Raw genomic sequence first — 12058 nt, forward strand, 5'->3', positions numbered from 1 at the left:
CTCCCTTCACATTCCGCATCTTCTTCATCAGATGTCACATATATATCCAATAGTAGAGTTGGATAAAAATACCGTCTATTAAACCCTACCCCAAAAACCGTTTCCTCCACACCTAGTCTCATACCCGACCCGATACCTGATTACACACACTATCATTTGATTTAATTTCTAAAAACCAGATGCACAAAAAAAGGAAAATATTTTATAACTTTTTAGTCAAAAAGAAAATTTAAATAAAAAAAATCATTTAATATCTTCTCATGAAATCATTGCATTTAATTTAATACCATATTTCCTTACTTGCCTATATATAACTTTCATCAACTTCATCTTCAATCACATTCATACCAATGGAAACCGAAACCCGTAAGCGAAAACAATGTCAATCAATACTAGGACTTGTTTTATTAGCCAACACATTCACATATGATATCCTTAACTTCCCAGAATCTTTACTCCTTGAAATCATTTCAAGATTGCCCATTGATTCCATTTTCAAATTCAAATGTGTTTGCAAGCACTGGAAAGCCTTGATCTCGCAACCTTCGTTTGCTCGATCCTATGTGTCACATACGCGTACGGTACCTTTCAGGATCTTGTACAAGTACATCTACGCGTCGAAATTCCAAGATCTTATTGACAGATTCTGTCCCGAAATTTACAATGCCACAAATGTGTCTGTCTTGTTTTTGTCCAAGTTAGAGGACCACCAGTTTACGAATCAGTTTAAGGTTTTGGGTGTGAGTAATGGTTTGATGTTGTTATGTTCAGTAGTAGTGCCTTTAACTTTCTATGTGTTGGATCCGGTTACTAGGCAGTGCGTTACGTTGCCTACACCGAGGAATAGGACGTTGATGTCCCATCATTATATACTAGAAGGGTTTGTTACTAAGGTTAATGAAGATAATAAGGTAACTAGCTTTAAGGTTGTGCGAGTCGAGTTGCTTGGACTTCCAGAAAAATATCTTTGGTTGCAAGTGTTTAGTTCGGAGACTGGTGGAGAATGGGTTGATTATAGGCTGCCGTGTGATAATAAGATTATGATTATTAAGCGAGGTGGTGGGCTGATGACGTTTAATGGGATTCTGCATTGGTTTGTGTATGATCATGGTATGGTTGCTTTTGATCCGTATAAGGATCCGAAATCTTGTCGGGTTATTCAATTTCCCGTGCGCAGGGATGTGAAGAGTGAGAATAAACATAGTGGGCTTTATCGGTTATGTGACGAGTGTTGTGGAAAGCTTCGGTTTTTTGAGGTGGTTGTTGATTGTTGTTCGGTTTATTGTTTTCGTATGTGGGATATGAAAGACTACGAGAAAGGAGAATGGTGTTATGCGTGTCAGATCTTTCGTCGTCTGATCCCGAGTTGAGCGGCTGGTTAAGGAAAGCTACTTTGTCCCGTTATGTTTCCACCCGTTTGATCTTGATGTTGTGTACTTGCGGTGTGAGGAGCTTAATTGTGTTGCGGCGTATAGTATTCGGGATAAAAGTCTAGACGTTGTTGTTAAACGTGTTGGTGTGGTTGATGACTTGTCTCGATGTGTGGTGGTCCCGTTTGTGATCCCAAGGTGGCCCACCCCGGTTCCCATCCCGCCTGTTCCAAAAAGTGCACGTCGTGGCACGTTACATTACATGTACTAGAAGTTTTTCTTTTAGTATAGTTGTTTGTTGGTGTTGTTTTAGTGTTATCAAAAATGTTGTTTTCTGTTAAGTGTTGCATTTGTTTTGTATGTCATGGTATATGGCATCCTTTATAATGTGGGTGGGGTGTTTAGTATGGGAGTCATATGGACTTCAAGTTATGTGTGCTTGGCATCTAAGGTTGGAATTATACCTGCCAAAATCAGTTGGGTCGAGCGGGGTATAACAGGTTCGAACGAGTTGTATTTAAAAAAGAGTCATTTTGGTTCAAGTCAGTACGGTTTTTGACAAAAATGGATGTGTAAAGAAGCAATTAACGAACAATAAAAACAAGTGTGTAGCCAACAAACTGATTAATTTCTAGATATCGAATCAAGATTAGGGTTCGACTTGTCTACGCTTCAAGTAGAGCCACCACTAGTACTTAATTTGTAAAGATCATAACAATTAGAGAAAGACTACTCTTTTTTTGTTATCATTTAGAGAAAGGTAATTAATTCTCTTTCCAATTTCAAACAACATGACATTAATCACGTTGCTCTTCGCTCATTCTCGTTGTGATCAGTACCAACTACAGCTGAAAAACTGTGTTCAAGTGTTTCATATCACACCGAAAAGTCATGTTGCAAATTACAACTGCTAGTTAACCACAACCTAGATACAACAATTATAATCTCATGACTCATAATGACAAGTTTTAAATCCTTTGTGACTTATAGGCTCACATACAATTATTCAATCACATAAGGTTTTTTTTTCAGCTTATTAGGACTATAAGTCCTTATCACACAATTGTTTTCACATGAATCTGAATGGGTGAAATCCAACATTATAGTAAAGGAAATTTTATATCAAAAAATTGGAATCTAGCAAGCAACTAGAGACCGAAAGTACAAGAAACAATCATCAACCTTTAGATATGATAGCTAGATATTAAAGTTACACCATTCTAATTCTTTTTTTCTTTTTGGATCGATTCTTCAGCCCTAAGTAAGTTACCGACTCTGAAGCATGAGATGGTCTCACAACCCTCATTTCCAAGATTCTATTTTTCACGTTCAGTTGGTTCAATCTTATCGTTTAGCCGTTTAGGATCTTGTATAAGTACATTTACGTGTCGAATTTCAAGGATCTTGTATAAGTACATTTACGTGTCGAATTTCAAGGATCTTATGGATTTATGGTGATATGTGCATTTTATCTTGATTAAAATGATATATAAAACGTCCCATGTCGTTTTCTACCCATTTTATCTACATAAATGATCTAGTAATGTCTTGATAGGCATACTTTTAATACGTTATTCGCACATCATTCAGTCATTCTTCACTTTATGATGCATATAAGAAAATATATACAAACAACTTTAAAAAACAATTAAAAGAAGTTCTTGGATTAAGTTGTTGATTGACTATATCCAACCCAAAGGGCTGAATACGCTTACAAACTCATACCTTGTGTTTCCGAGTTCATTTATTGATGAAAAAGAAATAAAATGGAAGGAAAGAAATAATTGTTGTGTTTCAGAGGTTTTTTCAAAGAAAGAAAAGAAAGGAAATTGGAGAAAATTGTGTTCCTGAGTTTCATTAAACGAAAGAAAAGAAAACAGGTAGAAGGAAAATAAGGAGAAATAAAGAGTAAATTGGATGAAAATATTTTCTTTCCAATTTGAAAAGAAATGGAAAGAAATAAAAAAAAGGAAAAATGAGAAGGAAAATTAAAAGAAAAAATTTCTTTTCTCTTATTAAATTGAACTCGGGAACAAAGCGATACAGTCGATTGTTACATAACATTTCATTAGTTCTTTAAAAACGTACGTTTTATGTTAAACCCTACAAAAAAAAAGACAATATATACTTTAACAAGTTGTGATAAAGCATGTGGTTAAAAGGAATTTGGACTATACTCATATGTCACACATTGTTATAAATTTCACAATCAGAAAACTTTAGTTAAATTTTTTTATATGTGTTTGTGTTTAAATGCAGTCTTTTTATTCCTATAACATTGGCGATCGAGTTGTCCTCCATGTTTGATGATGGATTCAATGACAAAAGAAATAATGATGAAGTCAAAACTTAATAGGCAAACACCTGAACAAGTCGGTATATAACAAATCACACTTTTTAACACATATCTGATATCACTTCGTTTAGACATGTAATATGTTAGCAACATATTAGCTATTTAAAATTATCGGTTTGGTTTGTAAAGTAATATTCGTTTTTACAAAAACCTTACGGGGTAAATTATTTAAAATACGCGGTTCACTACCACGATGTTATTATAATTCGACTCAAGTATTTGTAACACTTAATTATGCTACATATATCCATATTAATGCTCTTGTATAAATGTTGTTGAGACTGGACCAGGCCGGTTCGACCGAGATTTGATCCACTGACCGGTCTAGTTCTATGCAGTTCGCTCGGTTCCCATAAAACCGGACGGTCCTACCGGAAAACCGGACCGGTTGAACCGCTTTTTCTATTAAAAAATAATTTTTAAAAAAAATTATGTATATTTTTTCCAACATTTTTTACGCTATGCAGTTTGACCGGTGAACCGGTTGCTTAACCGGTTCATTGTCCGATTCAGTTATGAAAACATTGCTTATATATATATGTTCCTTAAAGAAGGAAAAGATTTAGAAATGTCAACACGGGAGAGAACGCTAAACGTTTAAAAGAGTTCGTACACGCAGCGAAGAAATTACCGTTTTACCCTTCCTTCCAACCCTAATTATATAATACAAACCTTATTATATGATTTATTATTATATCCATCTCCTCCATTTACACCCAAAACCCTAGATCTAGATCTGGCTTTTACACACTTTCAACCACCAAACCCCTAGATCTAGATCTCCAGCCGTCCATTATCGATCACAGCAACACCGGCGATGATATATCCGGCGACGGTGGATTTCCGGCGATTTCTTCAACGAAGTTTAAAAGAGAAGGTATTAACGCACGCTTAAACATTTCATGCATGTTATATATTATTAATTATCTATCCATTCTAATAAAAGGCTACCAAGTTTTGCCACTTGTCAACCATATAGCTCTCCTCATCTTTTTTTCAACATATTTCAATATATGGTCCTTACCTTTAAGCTATTTCAATATTCAAGATTTTTTTTATTAAATGTAAATCGTTACCGATTCATTCATTAACATTAATTATGAAATAATAAAATAAGGAAATGAAAAAATTGAGGTTGCATCCTATTAGAATAAAATTCTAAAATTACATGTAAATGCAAATTAAAGAAAATAAAGTTGCATCATTGTCAAAAAATTTGAATTTCTATGGTAATAAATTTTAATTTGTTTTTAAATTGGGTTTCGAGCATAAGTGTATAACTTTTTATATAAGATTGGTTTCAAATTTGATTTAATTTTCTCATGTGCATTTGAACTCATAAAAATGCGTGTTTTCTTAATTTCCAAACATTTTGTATATATATTGCAGACTTCGAGAATACCTATTATATATATCTTGTTGTTTAGTATTAAATCATTAAAGTTGATATTATAATTATAATCCGTATATATAACGATTTACTATATGAACTATCCGTAATTTATTTATATGACTTTTTTGTGTATTATAATATAAGGGGTTTTAGCAATAAAAAGATCAATATTTAGTTTTAAATATTTTCTTCCATAACTCAGATCAAAATGCTTCAGAAACATATATTTTATTACTTTAATGTATATTTTTTTTATACATTTAAATATATATTTAATTTAATATACATTAGAAGACAGATCACTTAATTAAATGCATTCAAAATTTTAAACAAAAAATATGTTTGCATCCCATCCCATTATTTTCGTTTTATAAAATCATTTCAGATATTGAAGCATATAATATCGTTTTCATCAATTAATTACATAATTTCAATATTTATTACATAATTTCATAATTTCAATATTTTTGTTGTACTTTGTATTTTAACTTTCCTCTTATACACAAATACAACGAATTGGGGTTATGTTAGCATTATTTGTTGGTTAGTACATAATTAAAGTGTTTATATTCAATATAATTAAGTTTCCACAATTTTTTTTTTAAATTACACATTTATTATTAAAATATGTTATAAACATTAAGATTTACACCTAACTATAATGTATCTTAATATAAATATTTATTATTTTTATAGTTTTTAATTTAATCATGTTCCTTATTACATTTCAATGAAATTCCATTTTCACATTAATTTTAAAAAATTGTTAATCCGGTTGAAAGTCATTTACATGCTTCCAAAAATCCAAAATCTATTCTTCTTCTTCTTCTTCTTCTTCTTCTATATAAGTTGTTAAAATATATATCGATTAATTAAATATTTCAACAATTTACCATAATATAACACGATATTAGTATTCAAAATTTAACATTCCTTATTCAATACTTTCAAATATTATATATAATAATCACTACTTTCACTTTATGCAACTTTAAATCTTCTAATATGTTACTAACTCAGAATAATCATTGGTATTTGAACAATGGTTCTGAGGTTAGTATGTCAGATTTAAGTTGGTGCGTCTTTGTCATTTTCCTAAAATTACATTCATATGAAATGAAACAAATTATTTTGTTACATTTTAATTATTGATTTTATATGTTGCTTGATTATACAACTATTATTTATAAAATGTAAAATCAATTAGAAATTATCCTACACATAATATTAATGACAACAAATTTAACATGTTGAATCAATTGCAATTTCAAATTCTATAGATTCTAATGGTGATTATATAAAGTTTAAGTAATCTGGTTTTTTGGATAATCATATTTTTTTGAATAAACATGAGCAGATGATCTCAAATGACATCATATTAGTTGATTAAAATGTATAATATCTTATGCATATAAATATTTATTTTGTCCGTTTCATGGATAAATTATCATTTAACTATGATTGATATGTATATGAAAGAACCTTATTTGTCACACAAACCTATATGTTACCTTATCAAGAATTACTATATCAATTCTTGATACATTACTATATCAAGAATTACAAGCAAACCTATATGTTACCTTATTGAGAGTTACAAGTAGACATGTACTAAAGATTTTGATTTTTGATAAAGAATGTATACCGACCGCTACAACCACAAATGTAATGTACAAAGAAGTTTTTAGTTATTTGTAACATATTTGTGTAATCTTAGATATGTAAATATATGAATTTTTAATGTAGATTGTAATTGTATTAACATGTATGATCATTTTGTTGATTGTATTCCACTTATTGATTAAAATTTAAAATTTTCATCAATTATCCGTGTAATACACGGGCCTTAAACTAGTTATCATATATAATGTTATAATAACATACACGTGGGCCAGTAGGGGTGCATACGAGCCAAGCTCGACTAGACTCGATCTTGGCTTATTTAACTTACACAGAGCTCGAGTCTTGCTCGTGAAGCTTTATTTTCAAAGCTCGAGCTCGGATCGTGAGCAGATTTTCAAGCTCGAGCTCAACTCGTGTTCGGCTCGGCTTGTTTATTATTTATCAATTATTTTTTATATAACTATAATTATATATATATATATATATATATAGTTTTGTGTATAAAACAATATATGATATTTAGTTATTTTTAATTATTTTTTCATAAAGTTATATATATTATTAATAATTATTAAATATATATTCTAAAAAATTATTTAAATGGCATGTTCATTTAGGCTCACGAGCTAGCTCAAGCTCGATAAGTGAAGCTTGAGCTCGAGTTTGGCTCATTTGGAGCTCTATTTTCAAAGCTAAACTTGAGATCATCTCATGAGCAGATTTTCAAGCTCGAGCTCAACTCGTGTTCGGCTCGGCTTGTTTACTATTTATCAATTATTTTTATATAATTATAATTATCATTATATGTTTTTTCTATATAGTTTTGTGTATAAAACTATATATGTTATTTAGTTAGTTTTAATTATTTTTTCATAACATTATATTTATTAATTAATAATTATTAAATATATATTCTAAAAAATTATTTAAATGACATGCTAATTTAAGCTCGTGAGCCAGTTCGAGCTTGATAGGTGAAGCTTGGGCTCGAGCTCGCTTATTAAACGAGCTTACTTTTAGGCTCGAGCCTGGTTTCGGGCTCGGCTCGGCTTGTTTACTATTTATCAATTATTTTTTATATAATTATAATTATTTTATATATTTTATTCTACATAATTTTATGTATAAACCAATATATGTTATTTAGTTATTTTTAATTATTTTTTTAATAACATTATATTTATTAAAAGTGAATAGCAGATCAGCTGGTTGCGTGTAAAAGTAAAACCACAAAAAACAGTCTGATTGTTCAGGGAGACGGCCGATGTTCAGCCGGATGCGGTTTGAGGCTCTCTGAAGATGAATTCACAAATAGTATTCCTACTTCACCCGGAAGTTTTCCTAATGAAGTTCCCTACCGCCTCCACACGTTTGACAGAGAACACTATCCTGATAAAACTATATTTGCACATCCCATGATTTGGGCCCTCGTTGAAGCTCAAATTGAATTCATATCCAATCTAGGGCGGGGTTAAAACCCCAATCAAGCTGGATTTCTATCGCAAACTAGGGTTCGAAAACCCTTTGAGTGCTCCAGGAAGCTTCAACGCTATGGTTAAAATGCATATTGTTATCCGAGGAAATAGAATGCTTAATCAAAGGTAATTAGTTATTGTTATCCTGCGCCTGCTTCCGCTGGTTCAGTTGCTCACTCCTTTGAGCCGACTGTTCCAGCTGAGATGACGTCACCGCCGGCTGTGAGTGCGATTTTTACAGCATCTTTCACCGAGCCGGCGGTTACTATTGCTGCGGATTCCGCGGCGGCGACCGCGGCGGCTGCTACCATGCCCCCGTCATCGGCAACGACGGCCGATCCATCAGGTACGCATGGGGCTTCTCGCCAATCTCTGCCACCTTCCCATCTGCCTGACCTCTTGGATGGATTTCCCTTGGGTTCAGGTGATGGGTTCGGCGGCTATCGGCCTGTTATTGACCCTACAGGTGCGTAGGGTTCTTTTGGCCCTTTTCATATATATATTTTTTTTATCATCTTTTCCTAACTGCTTTATGTTTTTTGCAGTGTCGGATTCCAATGAAATGTATGTTCCACGATGGAACATTCGCCGAGGAACAACCCTTCGCACCCCTGTGGAGTGCGTGGAATGGGCTCGTCACGCTGCTCCCAGTGGTGCGTTGGGGGAAGCCATGGCTAGCTACCAGGAGGGTAGGCTAACCAATGAGCTTCGGGTTCTCCTGGCCCGGATGCAGCCGCGCATCGAGCTGCTTTGTCGTGAAAACGACAAGTTAAAAGCAGCTCGCCTTAAAGAAGTGGCTCAGGCGCGGGCTGTCCGGGAGGAGAACCAAAGGCTTTCCGCAGTGGCTGCGGAAAAGGAGAAGGCCTTCAAGGCCCTCGAGGTTGAAGTTCAGGCTCGACTCGAGGCCCGTTCCAAGGCTGCCCAAGCTGTTAATGAACAGCTTCGGCTGGCTAAGGAAACTGCGAGGAACGCAACCGAGAGGGCCACCAAGGCTGAAGCCGTTGCTGAGCCTCTACGCGTAGAGAATGAAGAGCTTAAAGCCAAATTAGAGGCTCTCCAGCAGGCTCATGATGCCTTGGCGATGGAAGACGCCAAAAAGCTCCAGGAGATCTTGGACCAGAGGGGGGTGCTTGACCATACTGAGCGGAAGTTAAAGGGCGTCGAAGAGGCTGCTGCAAAGGAAGTATTGCTTGCCAACCTCAACAAGAGTGAAGCCGAACGCGCCCGTAACGAAACTCAAGCTGCCCTCCAAGAAGCTCTGGTTGCCAAGGAATGGCTTCTTCGAGAAGCGTTGTCTCAGGTAAGCTTTCATGTCTTTACGCTTTTCGTTGTAAATAGAAAGGGTTCTGATACTTGTATATTTTCTTGTAGGTTGTGCATCGGGTCTTCTCAGAGACGTCTTATGACGATGCTATGAGCGCAGCCCTCAACGCTTCTCATGAGGATGGGGAAAAGGCCGGCTTCCTGCTTGGTCTAGGGTTCGTTGAGAAAGGCATCCCGCCTTCCAACTTCCCTTTGCACAATGTTGATACTGAAGCTGTTTACGACCAAGCAGTGAATCAGTATGCCGCCTTCCCGCATCCGGTGGTGGAGAAGGTGAACGAAGTCGCTGCTGCTGATGATGGGCTTGCTATCCTTAGAGCTTTCCTGATGGAGCGGGTCAAAGTGGAAGTGGTCCTGAAGCTTGATTCTGAAGATCCCTTTCCACCACTAGCGTAGATTTTTGCTTTTGTATAGCTCTTTGTAATATTTGAACTTTGATGAAATAAAGATTGTGTTTGTTCTTTGCCTTGTTTATTTTACGCATGTTTTGATCTAACTTAGCAATTTCTTTAGTACTTAGATAAGTTAACTTTTTAACGTGGTAAATTATAAGTTTGTTTCGCTTCCTCTTTCATGATTGTGCGGGTATGACCGTCACTTACACTTAGTAGGATGGCTTAACTTTACTTATATCTGACCTGCGTGGAAGTTTTCCTCATTTTTTCCTTTGAAATTTTTTAAGTGTTCAGAATATGTTAACCTTTGAACGTGGTAGATGATAGGTTGAAGTTTTGCTTCCTTGTTCGTGATTGTGCGAGTAAGACCGTCACTTGCACTTACAAGGATGGCTAAACTTTACTTACATCTGACCTGCGTGTAGGTTTTCCTTAAAACTTAAAGATTTTTAGCGTTGTGTTTATGCGGGTTTTGCCGCCTTCCACACGTAACGACTTACTTCTTCCTCCATTTATGCGGTGAATACCGGCACAATAGTGTGGGAAGTTCATAAGTATAAAGGTAAGGCTATCAACACATTGTGAAAGGAGAATCATTTCCATTAGAAGTGGCTCTAGGCCTTTTCTTTACAAGTTTGGAATTGATCTACATATAACATTTGCGTAATTGAGCTCCATTCCATGTTCTTGGGATGGGAGTGCCATCGAGCCTTTCGAGCCGGTATGCGCCCTTTCCCAGGACTTCTTTGATGATGTATGGCCCTTCCCAGACCGGGGCCAACTTTCCTGGGCGTTCTTGGTTCGAAGACTCGTTGTTACGCAGTATGTAGTCTCCTACTTTGAAGTTGCAGAGTTTTACCCGCGTGTTGTAGTACTTTTGCATTTTTCGCTTGTAGTTCTCTTCACGCACTGCGGCTAAGTCTCTGCGTTCCTCGGTTAGCATAAGGTCCAACCGTCTTTCAGCATCATTGTCTTCTGGCTGAATCAAGACCCTTGGTGAGGGTAAACCAATTTCGACCGGGACCATGGCTTCCGTGCCATAAGTGAGGCTGAACGGGGTTTCTCCCGTACTGGCCTTCTTCAGCGTTCTGTTTGCCCAAAGGACGTGCGGAAGCTCGTCCACCCAGCCGGATCTGTGTTCCAAGAGTCTTTTCTTGATGCCTTCGACGATGCTCTTATTTGCTCTTTCTACCTCACCATTACCTTGCGGGTGTGCCACTGAGGTAAAGGTGTGGGTGATTTGAAGTTCTTTGAGCCACTGTTGTAGCTTCTTGTCAGCAAAGTTGGTGCCGTTATCGCTCACCAAATTCTGTGGAAGTCCAAAACGACAAATAATAAATTCCCAAATAAATTTTTTGATATGTTTTGCGGTTGTTTGGGCTAAGGGTTTTGCTTCTATCCACTTGGTGAAGTAGTCGATGGCTACCACTAAGAACTGAACATTTCCTGCTGCTGTAGGAAATGGGCCTGTCACATCGATGGCCCACTTCTGAAATGGCCATGAAGAAGTGACTGGAACAAGTTCATTCTTCGGGCGGTGCGTGTTGGGTGCGTAAAGCTGGCAAGACCTGCATTTTCTGATGTATGCCAGTGCATCCGTATGCATCCCCGGCCAAAAGTATCCCGCGTTGTTTAGCTTAGCTACAACAGCGCGGGGACCTGCGTGTACTCCACAGATGCCTTCGTGTACTTCCCTTAGGAGGTAGTCAGCCTCTTGGTTGTCCACGCATCTTAAGAGTGGGCCAAGAAAGTTACGTCTGTAAAGGATGTCATCGATGAGTTGATAATTTAGTGCTTTACAGCGTAGTTTTCTTGCCTGTGTTTTTTATTCTGGTAGTGTACCTGCCGCAAGGTATTTTATTATTGGTGTCATCCACGTTTCCGTGCCGGTTTGGATGACACAAATTTCCTTGTGCGGGACCGAAGGTGCCTTGAGGAGTTCAATGCGGATATCCTTTCCTAAGTGGGTGAAGGCCAATGATGCAAGCTTGCTTAACGCATCCGCGGATTTGTTTTCACTCCGCTTGACGTGTATGACTTTGCAGTCGTTGAAATCGCGCATAAGGGATTTTGCTTGTGCGAGGTACAGGGCCATTGTGTCGTTCACGGCTGTGTACGTCCCG

At 36.4% G+C, this 12058-nt stretch overlaps 1 pseudogene; it reads left to right on the plus strand.

The window, feature by feature from the left end:
* The first annotated feature begins 350 nt into the window (after positions 1–350).
* LOC143556384 (putative F-box/kelch-repeat protein At1g15680) lies at positions 351–1641 on the plus strand (annotated as a pseudogene).
* The last annotated feature ends 10417 nt before the right edge of the window (positions 1642–12058 follow it).

This window comes from Bidens hawaiensis, unplaced genomic scaffold (assembly GCF_021521415.1).
Source record: "Bidens hawaiensis isolate Kalapana, Puna unplaced genomic scaffold, B.hawaiensis_p1.1 tig00018568_1, whole genome shotgun sequence".
Lineage (NCBI taxonomy): Eukaryota > Viridiplantae > Streptophyta > Magnoliopsida > Asterales > Asteraceae > Bidens > Bidens hawaiensis.